This window comes from Pithys albifrons, chromosome 6 (assembly GCF_047495875.1).
Source record: "Pithys albifrons albifrons isolate INPA30051 chromosome 6, PitAlb_v1, whole genome shotgun sequence".
NCBI classification, from domain to species: Eukaryota; Metazoa; Chordata; class Aves; order Passeriformes; family Thamnophilidae; genus Pithys; species Pithys albifrons.
Window position 1 is genome coordinate 41,277,622 of NC_092463.1, and position 13,576 is coordinate 41,291,197.

The 13,576-nt window shown below is 40.8% G+C and overlaps 1 protein-coding gene across 13 annotated transcripts in view; it reads right to left on the bottom strand.

Annotated features, from left to right (window-relative positions):
- CELF1 (CUGBP Elav-like family member 1) overlaps positions 1 to 13,527 on the bottom strand; it is a 62,807-nt gene extending 49,280 nt beyond the window's left edge. For 7 of the 13 annotated variants that reach the window (XM_071558580.1, XM_071558579.1, XM_071558576.1 and 4 more), the window contains exon 1: positions 13,366 to 13,406. The gene's annotated coding sequence lies outside the window, so the exon portion shown is untranslated. Of the gene's footprint in view, positions 1 to 1,821; positions 1,909 to 13,365 lie in introns of all 13 variants that reach the window. The other 6 variants (XM_071558585.1, XM_071558584.1, XM_071558583.1 and 3 more) reach the window with 3 other exon arrangements.
- Between the last annotated feature and the right edge of the window lie 49 nt (positions 13,528 to 13,576).

Sequence of the window (13,576 nt, forward strand, 5' to 3'; positions counted from 1 at the left end):
CAGAGCAAGTGCAGTACACAGAGGCCGAGATAAATCAGATGTAGTTTCAACCACTCTACAGCTTAGGCCACAAGCCACAGAAAGCGCGTCACTTTCTAGTAACACTTATTTATGAGACAACAAGACAACAGAGATAGTGAGGAGAAACTCCTGTAGTGTATAGGAACCTCACCAGGGAAGCAGCCCTACTTTCTTATCTGAGAAATGCCCTTCTCCTGCAATCTTTACACCACCCAAACTTCACAGAACCAGAAGCTATATGCTCACTGCAAGGTCATAGCTCCCAGTCAATATGCCTGCTCACTTCATTTTTGCAGACAGAGCTGTGGAATGCCAATAGGCACACAGGTTAGCACAGGCAATCTGTGCAGTCACCAAGCAGACCAGCTGAATTACTCATGACAGTATGCTCCACTATAACAACATCATTTTTTTCAATTTAAGATATAACAGGAAGGATAGAATGAAGAATAGAAGAGGTGCACATTTTGGAACCACTGAGGATTAAGACAGAAAGAAAAGAGAGCAAAACATTTAAAATGCTATGCTTCAATTTCCTCCAACCAGGACATCACAAAGTACTTAAGATTTGTGACGCTGATCATATTGGCAGTGTCTGTTCCATGCCCAGTCAGCAATTACAGCCCAAACATTCTCAAGACCGAACATTAAGCCTTACAACCCATAATGAATGTGCCAAGAGACACACTTTAAGAATGCAGAACAATCCCATGATCCACTGTTGAAAACACTGGACTGGCACTTAGAAGATATCAGTTCTGTTATCAACTATGGGGTTGAATAACGTTCAACAAGTTTTTCGGTACTAAAAGCTTCCACTTGTACAATACTATCATCTTACTTTTTGGAAAAGGTATTTTGAGAACCAATGACAGAATGTACTCAGTAAGGGTCAGAGTGTCATCACACTTTACACCTGCATCTCAGCTGAAAACCTAGTTAACAAAGTCACCGAAGAATGTCCACAAAACATCTGTCTGTTGATAAAACCCAAAGAATCTCACCAACAAAAGAGTCAAGCTTGCTATCTCCACTCAGATTAGGGCATTAAGGGACTCCCAAAATATATCATTAGTTGTAAATACAGAAGGTATAAACAAAAACAACATTTAATTTTTGAATGAAGACTCAAAATATTTATTGCTGTTTTGCTTTATGCACAGTGTACACACAACAGGAAGACCTATCAAATGTAGCAGAGTTTTATATCTTCTTTTGAGTAAAAGATTGAGGTTTAGTGAACAGAAACAATATTCTTGGTTTAACCACTAAGCCTACTCCTACAAGCAACTGAACTTTAGCTGAACTTTAACACATCCATCTCAGCCACAAGACTCAAATACTAACAATTTTACTTACCCATCATTCAAGGGCAAAGCAAAGAATCTTAAAAGGAAAATCGTCCCTGTGCAATGTTTAGACAGACACAGTTTGCATAGCTCTGAGTTAAAAATTCAAGGTACTTACACATCTTTCTTCTGATTTCACAAAAGGGAATAAATTCGAACGCAGAGAATAAAGGTATATTGCAGGTGTCCCCACAAAGATCCTCAAATGCAATCACTGTTCTGTACTATGACACCTAGAATACCAAAAGGGCACACAGTGCACATGGCCATGTCCAACATCTACTGCCAGCTTCAAAACGAAAATAATTTTGATGTGACCCAATTTGGAAAGATCAGATTTAAACCGGATGCAAAATTCTGAGTAGACCTGAAAATCTGTATTTGCAAAATGTTCAAGTAAAATAATTTATATTTTATTCCAAAGAAGCACAACTAAGAAAGACTGATTTACCTTAAGCTTGTATGTGCATCTTGCTTGGCTTATATTAGACAAATACTTGCCATGAACTCTGCCATGCAGAATCTGCCACTGCCATGCCTGCAAACCAGAGTAAAAATATGCTCAATTATTTTCATCTTTATTTTGTAACAGGTACACGGTCAAACCCTTTGCAGAAGTAAACGGATATAAGTTCCAAATTACACTCATTTACATCTGCAAAGAATTGAACTCACTGCTCTATTATAAGGAATGAATACTGATTCAAATCACTTTCAGTAGTAAATAATTTTCATTAACACCTGAAGAGACTTAATAATGAGTGTCTACAGCTGAAGCTTTAAAAAAATATTTCATATTATTTCTTTTCCTTCATCAGAGGCAAATGCTGGCATTGCTGTGGAAACATCAACTTAGGAATGTCCCAACTTTTATCCAAACCTCCAAATTTAATAAAATCTAACCATTTCACTGCAAAGCAGTTCTTACTGAGCTTCTTCTCTAGCTCTGAATGTTTCTACTTTGTCATCATCTGCAGCATCATTTGTATATACCTCAGATTCTTTTTTTGAAACATTTCCCACCCCCTTCAGTATCTTTATATAGTATCTGAAGCAAACTATAAATAATATAGAAAAACTCCAAAAAACCTGCATTAATTTACAATCTACTGAAAACACATGAATGCATAAACATATGCAGCACCTTGAAGCATCACTTTTGTCTGAGTATCATTCACAAATGTCACGTCACACTTCAGATGAACTTTCCCCTGTCTGAAGAAGCTTTCATTCTTAGTTGGGAACATCTAAAGACAATAAAACAGACCAACAGAATACTAGTCCCACTGGGATCAGCAGCCTCTTACTCCACAAACTACCCTCATGGCCCATTTTGAGACCCTGAAACATCCTCTCCAGACTGCCTGTCTCCGGTAACTGATGCTCACTGACTCCTGTGCTGGCACAGCCTCACTTGCTCCTTTCTCTTCCCAAGGCCTCGGAAACCCTCCCTGCTGGATCCACAACCTGATCTTAACACTTCACCTTGGTGGGGGGAGAAAGATCAAGAGCGTCAATGCCCTTTGCCATGAACCAGAGAGTCAGTACTTGCTTCAAGTCTTACGCATGTATTTTCAGATGTTCTTCACTTACCCACTTATCCATAAATTCTTTCCATTCACTTTTCCTGGAAGGCACAGGATAACATTAGCTGGTTTCCACTGCTAGCAGAAGGAGACTCCAGAAACTTTATGGCAAAAACAAGTGCTATAAATATATTTTTGGCTGCATGAGGACTCAAAATAAGACAAAATCCTCATATCTTGCTGGATTCTCATGGTTTCATCTTGCACCTACATTCTGGAGGTACTTTATACTCTCCCTGAATCAAAACCTTACATGTAACAGTCTGTGTGGCACAACATTTTCTCCCTGTCCTCACATCAAAAAAGCTCACCAATTTCTTCCCAAGTGAACTGCAAGCTTCTCTGTACAGCAGTATCAAATACAGTGTTTTGATCAAATACTGCATTCATACGTTAAGGCAACATTTAGTACTTCACTGTAGAGAACCAAATAACATGTGCCACAGCAGGTACCACATGCAAACAATTCTTAATTTTTGGAGGTTATATAACAGAGAGGACTGGGTACAGCCCTCTATAAATGTTTGATAGAAACGAGAAGGAAATATAAAGAAACGGATCAAGATATTCCTACTGTAGATCCAGTTTAAGCTGATGGTCTTGCCAAAAGAAGAGTACACAACTCTTTCTCTCATCAGCTATCCATCTCCACCTCTCCATAACAAGCCTGAGAAAGGAAATGGGCAAGGTGTGATTAAGACTACCAACAACAACATGACAATAAAAGTTTTAACCCAGACACGGTCCCAAATTCAATTAATTGCACAACCACGCAGATGCTCATGGTGGCACAAAGGAAAGGAAAAACAGAAAGATGGCACAAGACTTTCAAAGCAATATTGCAGATGCTCATTTAAATTACTCATGGAACCAGATAATCAGATTTAGGTGCCAAATTTCCCATCATTCATTCTCTATTGATTCTTTTTAAAGACTTCAAGTGATAAAAAAGGCTTCCACTGCTCTTGTTAAAAACCCACTATACTTGTAAGAAACATATACATGTTTTTTCTTATAATCACCTTTACTGTCCCAATTTTTTGTCAGTGGACTGCATCTGATATTTGAAGACATGGCACTCATTATCTGTGATTAAACTGTATGATTCTGCTTTTTAAAATCACAGGTAAATATTTTCTAACTTTCACTTATTCTTCCTGGAGTTTAATTGCTGTACTTGTTTTTCAACTGCAGTTATAAGCTACCTTAATTTCGAATGAACACTGGACTTAATTCCAAACTCCCGTAATCTTCCCACATGTCCACCCTTAAAATAACTTCATTATTAAACCACATGACCAGGACATTAAAAAAAAAAGAATTATTTTTGTAAAAAACAAAATAGGGCAAGAAGAAAAAAAAATTAGGCCTACCAGTGGACTTTCAGTACCTTCAAAGGACATCACACCAAAGTTAGTTTTTCATTTGTCTCCAATCCTGATTAAACCTTTTCTGCAAACAGGGTAACACAGCCAATCTAGAATGGATTACCTTAAACTTGAAAGTATATATGGCAAATAAGATGTCCTGTCTTGCCAGCTTAGGTAAACTCTGAGCAGTGTCACTTCCTTATATATTGTCTTTACCAAGATTCTTACAAAATGACAAGATTTAAATTCCCTAGTGCCATTCTACACCTATCTTTCATCTACTCAATGTCCTTGGTATACATGTATTTATTCAGTGTTCTACCCACTTACCATGACATCTTTCAGAGAATGGACACAGTATTTTTTAAATATACAACAGAGTACTTCTAAGAGGCTTTGAAACTGCCTAATCATATTCCTGCTACAAGACTACAAGGAAAAGGTAAACATGCTACCAAAAACCACTTGAAAGTAGAGGAATCACAAAACCCCAGCCACTGGCATCAAAGAGTAGCAAGAATTACCTTTAACTACTAACTCATAAATTAAAGAATGCCAACTAGGGAATCAGGAAGTGGAAAAGTGGGAAGAAGAGCAGGCAGAGGGCCAAATCCTGGCAGAGGAGGCCAGAATTAGAAAAAATATCAGGATGCTTAAGGCTACAAGCTTAACATCCCAGAAGCTGCCTATTCACAATGAACTCCACAGGTTTTCCAGATGAAGATGGAACAATTACTGCAGTGCATCCCCACTAAACAAAGAATGATCAGAAAACAGCCACACAACAAACCTGAGTTCAAACAGCTCGGGAAGCTGACCCTCTGTTACACATCAGTCACAGGTCCCTGCCTGCAGACATCAATGTGATTCAGACATTGCCAGGCAGCTGAGATCCACCTATTTACCACTAAAATTTGCTTCTTCCAATTCAAGACACTAGTTTTCTCAGGAGGAAATACATTGAAGACACTGCAGTGCTAAAAAAAAGAAAAATAATTCAGACCGAGTTTATGGAACATGGTCCTCATTTAGCAAAATGCTGCCTTCTATTTCACAACTGAAACAATGTTTTCCGCGCTCAAATTCCACAACCAAAAGGCCTGATGTCTATTTGCACAGATATTCAAAAGGTAGGAGAATTTGTAAGTGGACAGTATTTAAAACACAGAAAAACTACCCTATAAAGTATTTCCCTCTTTCTCCCTTTCAAAATAATTACTGCCAATGTCAGTAGTGTACCCAGTTGGTGCCACTGCTTTGAACACCTTTCTGCTACGTCAAAGCATGTTGTATCGCCAGCCCACACAGTGACAGCAGCAAACAGACTTGCTGCACTATTTGATCATGTGATCTTGGAAAAGCAATCGTGAATACTCATCATACCAACGTGTGCAGGGCGTTGATACAAAGTTTCATGCAAGCGCAGGGCCAGGGAAGTCTTAGCTACAAGTTTCCAGTTCTTCCTAACAAGGTATTTCCCACAAGCCCCATCCCTGAGCACCAACTCTGGATTCCTAACTAGGCACACCAGGGTCTAGCTCCTCATTAATCCACATTGCCCATAACAAGTAAAGACACCACTCAGATCTTCCAGGGCAGACAGTGACAACAGACCTTTTATGGAAAGATACAGGCCCTGGCTAATCACACCCCAAAGCAGGAAGGGAGATTAAAATCCTCATCCCAGAGGACAGCAGCTCTTTTGGAGGTTAAATCTGTACTGTTCTGATGCCACTGCCACTCACTACATACTGTCCCTGCAAGACAACTTCCCTCCCTGCTCCGCTCCCTGTCCCTAGACTCTTAAATTTGGATGAATTGCATTTTACAAAAAAACCTTCCACAAACCGATCACCTTTCACTTGTAATGCCAGTCTTCCCCAGAGACGCAGAGACAGACAAATAGACAGAAGTAACAGAGGCTAAGCCCTGGCTCTCAATTCTGCTCAGCAAATGCCCACCAGGCCAGCCACGCTGCCTCATTATCCAGTGTGCCGCTGCTGGACAAATATAGAAAGCAGAAAGGGGAACAAGCGTTTCAGCAGAAGAGATTCTGCTCAGCTCTCAGAGGGAGGAGGCAGGGAGCTGCTTTACCCATACATGGTCTCTGCAAGAGACTATTTCTAAGACAAGTTCCTTTACACATGCACACCCTCATTCACTGTCACACTGCGCAAGAAGGAAAAGAATTAAAGTGTACAAACTTCAAGGAGTTGCTGTTTTGCAATGAGTTCCATGTACATTTTGCTTTATTCACCCACAGAATCTGGGCAGCAACTCGGAAACAAGACACAAATCTCCATTCCAGGGAATCCCCACATCCAACAGCATTTCAAGAATTACTAAACTGGCAAGGTCTTCTTTGTTGCTTTTGGACACACATCCACATATTAAGTTCTTGGTTTGACCTTCTTCACCACCAGTCCAAACTGAACTATGGCAATCTTTTTAAACTCTTCTCCCTTCTCAAGTATTGTCCTAAACCAGCAAGCATGACCTTTCTTATTGGTTGATACTAATTACCATGGTGACTGCCATATCATGTCTGCTTTCCCAGCAGTCCTTTTTGCTAGTGTTTAAACACAAACTGAATTTTTTTCTATACATTCTTTTTAAAAACAGAAGAAATTCACTTCTGTGCAGCATCCCGGGACTTCTCTCTCCACCCATCCCATCCCAGCCCATCCCATCCCATCCCAGCCCATCCCATCCCCATGGAAAGTGCAACATAAATGTAATTAAAACCCCAAATCCCCAGGTACTAGAAAAAAGAAATAAGTGGCACAGTCTATGACTTGTTTTTTAGTGTATATGACAGTCCGCAAACTCCAAAGCAGTTTCATTTATATAAAGAACTAGATTTTTTCATGAGACATTTATTACCCTTATGCTGCTGCCTATTTCTTCTATTTAATGAATTCCACATTTATGTGGCTCTACAAACCTACCTTACAGAGGTTACCAGAAAAGTTCTCTCATACAAATAACTGGAAGCTGCACTTTTCAACCATAACAGGAACGCAGAAGCCAATTCAGAACTCAGACAAGTACACTAGTCAGGTAGTTCTGTTAACGTAATTTCCAAGTAGATATAAAAGTGCTGGTATTTAAACCAACAATTTTGATATTTTTTCAAATTTCTCATCAGTGAGATAATGTTGTAGGCTCCCTACAAATTTAGGAAGACACCAGAATACTCTGAATTAGCTCTACAGCTACACATAGCCTAAGTTATTTTCCCCACAAAATTGCTCCCCAGGAAATGCTTATTAAACTTAGTCTTGAATTAAATGAAAAAATACTTTTAAACACAAAGAAACTGCAAAGCAAATTTTGCATCAGAGAATAAGTGTCAAAGCAGCTTCCATGCTCTGCAATACAGACAGTACCACCTACAGCCAGTCTCTGAGAGTGATCGAATTCTGGCCATGAATGCACAATTCAAAATGTAACATGGCTGGCTTTACTCCATAAATATCAGAATTTCCTCACTTAAATTTTCCTAAGTCACCAAAGCATATAAACATGGATTTCTGAACAGTCAAAGCTGCTTTGGAGAAGAAAATATACAACCCTTTTTTTCCTCCCAAAGATTTTGCACATTGATAAATTTTAATGATATCACTTTTAATGTCACTTAGGACTGTGCAAGGAATCTTTACTCTTTCACTCATGAATCATGTTCCACATTGTACAGTCATAAAACAGTGACAGGCAAAACAAGAAAATAAACCCAAAGAAATACAATTCTTCACTAAGCTGACCTGTCATCCAGATGTATGTTTTTTAATTTAGAAGTTTAAATGGAGAACAGGATTTTTTCAAGGCAAATAACAAGGAAGCACAGGTAAGTTGGCAAAAAGATTTTAAGATGATGCTTTGCTTAGGAATATGAAACTTAAGTAAGAGAAGAATTAATTTTACACTGTGTTGTGCCTACAGGCATATGTGACATTCAAAATATATCTGCTCTTCCTGAAAGACCAATATTTCATTGCTTCTGAAGAATCATTTATCAAAGTTCTACCTTTTAAGATGTCACAGAGATAATAAGATGCACAGTGTCCATCCTGCAATCTCTCTGTATAGTAAGAAAGATGCTTTTGGTTTTGTACATAAACTTGGACATCGTGTGCCAACTACCCCATTCATATTACAAGCTTCATAAATAACCAACTCCTCGGCTTTGGAAAAAACAGATATGACTATTCCCTCTCCAGTAGTCTTAAAAGATTTGTGGAGAGTGTGCGTATGTTGCAGTATCTTTTGAACTGCACAGTTTGAGGCAAAAATAGCAGAGAATATTCATGGGTTCAATCAAAGCCTGAATTCTAAATGATGTCTGAAGAACAACAGTTTTACTTTGACATGTGAAATACTGAAATCCAGTGGATAACAACGATATTATTTTTATGAAAGGTACAATACAAAAGTGCTTGCAGACAGAAGTGAAAGTTACCAGAAAGAACAGTTTTGATGGTGGGGAAAAAAAAACAGAAGCCAACATCCTGAAAACCTCAAATTAATTTAAAGTAAAAATACTGTAAGATAGTCACCCGAGTTATTACATGAATCAGGTGAGAATTCAGCTCTGAGAGAGTACAGAGTGTGCAAGCATAAAAATGACACTGTCTGTGAAGGAAAGCCTGCCAGACACCAGACCAGCATGACACCAGACACTCAACATTCATCCTCCTATCCACGTGCTCATTCAAGATCTCCTTGAGCTGTGCTGCTGGAAAGGACAAAGAACCCAAGGTGCCCACTCATTTGCATGGATTTCAGCAACACTCCAGCCAGTTATTCCAAGTTATATTTACAAATATTGTAGTCAAGCCAACACAGAAATTCCAGAGATGTAATTTTAAGCCCAGTTTATGTAATCTTAAATCTACCTGAAAGTTTACCACTGCAAGCCAAGACATTAAATCAGCTACAAATCTACTCTAAATCAGTACAGACTCATTATCAAAACTTGCAGTTTGTCAGTTTGCCACTAATCACAGAATCAGCTGGGTTGGAAATGACCTCCGAGATCAATGAGTCCGACCTATGACCCAACACCCTCCGGTCAACTAGACCATGGCACTAAGTGCCACATCCAGTCTCTAACACTTTGCCACTAACAGAGCAGCCAACAAGCCAGTACATTTTTTCTAAAATAAAAACAAAACCAGGCCATGATATACTAAGTATAATAAATATGAAAAGGTAACATGCATACATGGGACAGGCCAGACAGCCTGTGGACAAGGATTCCACTTCGGGGAAAAAGTTTTCACTTACCTATATCTTTGTGACAAAATGCATCATCTAAACTGAAATTCTTCACTAAGATTTGAAAACTACTGAAGATTTCCACTCATCTATTTCGTTGCTCACTGTTTATCCTCAATTCAGTTAGCAGCAATGCCTTTTCTTTCAAAATGCACAGACCTAAGATAGCTGCAAGTTTTAAGCTAGTCAAGATGCCAGAAAAAAGACTTCCTTGCCCTGGGATGATGACTGCTGCACTGCATTGCTGTCAGACAAATAAGCCTGCTCTGTCTGTCATAGTTCAGACTCGTGAGATACTCCTACAGCAAAGCATTTGCAGACTTACTGGCACTGCAGCTTTAAAATAGTTTACATATTCCCCCCTTGCTCTATCTAAACTTCCTGCTTTGATCTAATGTATATTTTAGCTTTATGTGCTTGAATTTTGTATCAGGTGCAAAAAAGACCATATTCAATTGACGCTTGGGAAAGCTCCTCTTGAAAATGTGTACGCTAAAGCTCTCTCTTTTCACTGTTATGTTCCAAACTCAAAGTGTCTTGGCACCTTTCTAAAATAGGTATAGACAGCAACAGCAAAAAAATGGTATCTCACATTTTTTCATTTAACACAAGCATCTTTAATGACTGGAGAAAGGGCAATAAACCTACAGGTTACTATTTTTCAGTCAAGATAATCTCTCTCCTGCCAAGAAGTCTTGTAACAGGATCACAACCCAAGATTCTGTGCTGTGATACTGCAAGAGAAATACCCATTAGAGGCCCTGGATAACTCCGCTCAATTTACAACTCCCATTCTAATAAACCCTGAAGTACTTTAGTCTGCTTTGATTTACACTTTTTCTCTCCTTCCTGCCAAATACCTGATCAATGGATAAAACTGATACTTGCTTGCCAGAAGGCAGTTGCCAGGGCAGTGAACAACTCTGCTTCTTGAAGGACAAGAAGCAATACTGAACATGCCCAGGTTGAAACAAAACATTTAAGACATTTGTGGCAAGACTGAAAAATAAGAATGAAGAAACATAGATCTGAGTCTGCTGGACTATTGCTGCTGCTTCAGTAACCAAACTCACATCATGACTTGGAAAACTGGACTGTTTCTTGGACATACTGCTGAAAAACAGTCTCCAGTTCAACAGCCTGAACAATGGGTTCTTAAATCCCAGAGTAAGAGACATTTCAAAAACTATGAGAATTTGTATCACTTCCCACCTAGTCTAAAAAAAAAAGACACTAAAGAAAAAATTAGAGTGGGCACTCTGAACAGACTTGTGCAGACGACTCTGATAGTCCTTCGACACATTTCAGAAAAATATTCAAGGAATAGTTAAGGAGCAACCTGCTCAACAAAGTTTCTTACTAAGTTCAGACACCAGATTACAGGAAGAATATTACTGAACTCAGTATGAATCTAAATATTTTAAGAACCACATAAACCTCTACCATTTATGAAACTCAACTAAGTCAGCATATTGTTAGAAATAATTTCAGAAGAAAATTTACACAATATTATAAATATTTCTCTTATATTGATACTTATTCCAAAGCACTGTACTTTGCTTCAACTAATGATTCTTCAGTTATGTAAATGTCACTTGCAAGTTATGGATTTATTATTAATGAGAAAGACAATTATTGCCACCTTTCTTGCTTTCCTGTTTAGAGAAAGAGTGCCAGGGAGCAGGTTTTCAGAATCCCTACTCATAGCAGAAGAAATAAATGTCAAAGACACCTTGCCCTCAGCATGTAAAGAAAATCTTACAAGTGCATTTTGAAGGACTAGCAAAAACGTGGACACAGTGATACTCAGTAACACCAGGGAGTTCTTTACTCCATCTCCCATTGTGAAAGATGGGTAAATTCTCACAACCATCTACTTTCAAAACAAAACTACCTAACGCAAAAAGTATCATGTTTTAACGTTCATGATTTTAGGACAATCGCTTTTCAATCATCTACTTTTCTACAGATGATGTGTTCCTACTTTCTTTTGCATGCCAACAGAATCTCCCAGGCCTGCATCATCTGTTCTGATTCACATACTCCCCCCACCAAAAAAAAAAACCAAACACGAAACAAAACAAAAAACCAAAACAGCATGTAACTGGGCAGGCAGGATCTGGCACTGATTTTTCAGTAATGTAACACTGGAGACTTTGATAGAGAGAGGAAAAACAGACCCTCCAAGAGTCATCATTCAGAAAGGGTGAACACACTCCACAAAACAGCAAACACTTTCCCAGAATAAGCACCAGCAATAACTCTGAATGTGAGCACAAGCTGAAAGAGAACCATAAGCACCTTAAAAAAACCTGTGCTTTACATCACTGTGTTTTAAAATCCCTATCTGGGAATTGTACTGCTGTATATATCTGCACCCATGTCCCTAAGCAGATGTAACAATCACGTTTCTGCCCTGGGGCCTCGTCACGAGCAGGAATGCCACGGAACATACTAAGCTGCCGGCTGCAATCTGTACCCACCGAACATTTCCTATCTCAGTCTAAAGACACGTGTATTCATTCTAAACACCCGCTGCAGCAGAACTGCTTCCAGCAACGCTGCTTCTTAAATATTTGGATCCAGACACAACTTGAGGAAGACAGAGTATCTCCCATTATACACAGCTCCCAAAAACATAGCTGAGGGGAATGGAAAAAAGAACAAAAACGTGATGGGTTTATTATGGCTACGCAATGCCAGGTCAGTGCAGTAAAATCTATCTGATCAACTAACCTACAGGAAAACAACAGAGAAGAGAGCAAAAGAGACCAGGAGATAATGTATCAATTTTTGTAGTCCCTGGTACAAAAAGTAGGACTGGAATGACAGATATACACAAAAAATAAAATAAAAGCAGAAATTCAACACACTCACAAAGTCCAAGCTCGTGTGAGCAATAAGCAAAGCACACTTCAAGATATAAATCCCCACCAAATACTTTTCTAAATCAAGCCAAGTCCTGGTGAAACACACCCAACGACCACACTCAGGCAGTACACACAAGAATGCCGCAACATTCGAAAAATGTTCCCCGACAACTTCTGGCAGAAGAGAACGCCTGTGCCTTAAAAGGTGAAAATTGGTCCCAATTCCTCAGGCGTGAAGGTTACACACTTCATTAGAACGTTGCCCCTCAAATTCCTACTCATAAACAGTGCTATAAGAATCGCATGCTGTTATCAACCTTTACTACTTCTTCATCCGTTTATCATCTATTTTTATGCTCCGTCTCCCCTCGTTTTTATATTCCTCTTCCTACTTCATTCCAGCAGTGTCTGTCACGCCTTCTCACACTTGAGACGCTAATTCCTCACGCTGCGCTGAACTCCGATTTCGCTGCTCGCGCTCCTCGCACACCCGACTCACCTCCACCCTCGGGCGCACCAGCTCACGTTTCACCGCTCAGAGCAAAGACTCCACCGCGCCGACAACACGAAACCGCACCCTGAGTTTCTACGATAAGCAGCACCCAGGGCGGCCGAGCCCGGGGGAACCGCTCCGGGGTCCGCCCGGCCCCGTCGCAGCGCCTCCGGCTCCGATGGCGCCGCCGCCGCGGGCCGTGCTCGTCCCGCAGCGCCCCCTCCGCCGCCCGCGGGCTGTCAGCGCTCGGGTCGCACCCAGAGCCTCCGGCCCCGGGCCCCGCAGCGGGGCGGCCCCGCCTTGGGATGGCGCACACGGGGCGGCGGCCGCGGCCCGGCACGAGCGGCCTCGCGGCGGGAGCCCCGGGGGACGGGAGGAGAAGGGGAAAGGAGCCGTTACCTGCGCGAAGCGGACCGCACTTCCCGCCGGCTTGGCTCGGTCCCGCGCCGTTCCTGCCGTGCCCGGCCCGAGCTCCTCCCGGCGGCGCCGCCCTCACCTGCCCCGGGATCCGCCCGCGCCCGCTCCGCTCCCCGCGCCGCCTCAGGCCGGCTCCGCAAGATGGCGGCGCTTCCGGGAGAAACCACGGCGGGCGCGAGATGGGGGGGCCGGG